A 2,500-nucleotide genomic window follows, 5' to 3' on the forward strand; every position below is an offset into this window, starting at 1 on the left:
CAAGTCCAACGGGGCATGGAAGATCTTTAAATCCCATAACCCTTACAATGACAAAACAGGAAAATGACAAATGCTGGAGAGGATGTGAGCAAATTGGAACATGAATGCATTGCTGGTGGAGTTGTAAACAGATCCAACCTTTCTGGAGAGCAATCTGGAATTATGCCCAAAGGGCTATACATAATTTCATATCCTTTGACCCAGCAATACCACTCCTAGGGTTATATCTCAAAGAGATCATAGAAGTGGGAGGAAGACCCATATGTACAGAAATATTCATAGCAGTTCTTTTTGTGGTGGCAAAGAATTAAAAATTAAGGGGGTGCCCATCAATTGGGGAATGGCTGAACAAGTTGTGGTATATGCATGTTATGGAATACTATTGTGCTATAAGAAACGAGGAGCAAATGGACTTCATATTTACCTGGAGACTTATACAAACTGATGCCGAGTGAGAGGAGTAGAACCAGGAGAAATTTGCACAGAATTACAGACACAACATATGTGTGATGACCAACTTTCATAGACTGGACTCTTCTCAGCAATGCAGTAATATACGTCAATCCCAAAAGACTCATGATGGAGAGAAATGTGTACATCCAGAGAAAGAACTAGAAAGAACTGAGTTTCTATACAGATGGAAGCAAACTACCTGATCTTTTTCCTTTTCTTGTTTGGTTTTATGTCCTCTTCACCATTTTTCATTCCATCTGATACAATCCGTCTTTATAACCTGACTAATGTATACTGTGAAAGTATTTACAGATCCTATACTTGACTGTATGCCATCATGGGGGGAGGGAGGGAAGGGGACAAAATGTGAAACCCAAGGAATTGAATCTTGTAAACTAAAAGTAAACAAACAAATTAATAAAATTATTGAACAACAATTAAAAAAAAAAGTTGGCATTTAAATTGAACTTAAGAAAATAGAGCCGTAACTGAAGAATGGGAAGATATGCCATCTGTAATTAAAAAGCATAATAATAATACTACCTTGCACTTACATAGTACTCACTATGTGCCAAGTACTTTACAAATATTTTCTCATTTGATCTTCACAACAACCCTGGGAGATAGGTGCTATTATTATACCCATTTTACATTTGAAGAAACTGAGGCAAAAAATGATAAAAGTGACTTGCCTAAGACCACATAACTAGAAACTAAGACTGGATTTGAACTCAAGCCTTCCTGTCTACAGGTTCAGCACTCTATCCCCTGTAAAACCTAGGAGCATAGAGAATACTGAATATTGAGAATGCAGAGTCATTTGGTTTAGCCAAAACTGTGCATAGAAAAGATTAATGTGAAATAAAACTGGAAAAGTGGTGCTACAGTTTGTGAACTGTCTCAAATCCCAGCCAAAGGTAGTTGGATTTTACTCTGCATGAAATAGGGATTTTTGAAGAAAGCAATAAAATAGCTACATAGATAGATTTGCAAGAAAGATTATTCTCAAAATCATAGGAAGGATGGATTGGGATATAATGAGTGAGGATAGGAAGACATGAAAAAGGGCTGTTGAAATAGTTTTGTAATCAAAAGCAATTTATTAATCTTGGTCTTCTCTCCATGCTAGGATAAGAACTCAGTATTCCTGATTTTTATTCTTGGTTTTGAATCTAACTAGTTGTATAATTATAGAGAAGTCACCTAATTTTATGAGCCTCAGTTTCCTCAAAATGAGGAAGGTTAGATTAGATTATTTATAAGATCTCTTCTAATTTTAATCTCTATGACTCTTTTCCCATCCATCTAGTGAAGGAAAAATAAAACCAAGAAACAGTTAAAACAGGAAGCAAGAGAGAAAATAACACTGCTTTACACATCATGCTGAATCTTTTTTTAAAAATTTTCTGTTATTGAGCAATATTAAAGTTACCTATGCTTTACCAGGGTGTTACCATGAGCATTTATATTTCAGAGATATGATTTAATCCAAAGCGTATCTGAATCAATGTGGTAATAAGCCCAACTATAAAAAGGCTGTATTCTCTATTTTATCTGTCTTTCCTAAATCAGTCTTCAGGCTCAGAATAGGATATACAAATAGACTGAACTATGTCTAATGGGAAATCATCATCTCACCAATAAACTTTTGGGGTATGGTCAAAAAACATGGATATAAATCCTGGCTACTTACTAGCTGTGTTAACTTGGGCAAGTTGTTTAATCTCTTTAGGTTCCAAAATCCTCAGTCACAAAGGATCAGGGCTTCTGAAAAGTGGTATTGCTTTCTAGTATAAGAAATCTGGGCACTTACTGAGTAATGACCAGAGTGAAAAACAAAGGAGTATTAACCACAACTCTCTGTATCACACTATCTTGGAAGCATCAAAAACTTCAAAAGTCATAGAATTAGCTCTGAAAAAAGCAGTGTGAAAAACTCCGAAGCTTGATAGGGTGCCCCCTGCCCATGCCTGCCCCGTGGAAAGTACCAGTGACAATGAAATAATATCAGTAGTAAACATATATCCTATATATTATTCAAATGCAA

The sequence above is a fragment of the Petaurus breviceps genome, unplaced genomic scaffold (genome assembly GCF_028583685.1).
Source record: "Petaurus breviceps papuanus isolate PSGF00001 unplaced genomic scaffold, PetGlider_PUasm1.0 90556, whole genome shotgun sequence".
In the NCBI taxonomy this organism is placed as follows: Eukaryota; Metazoa; Chordata; class Mammalia; order Diprotodontia; family Petauridae; genus Petaurus; species Petaurus breviceps.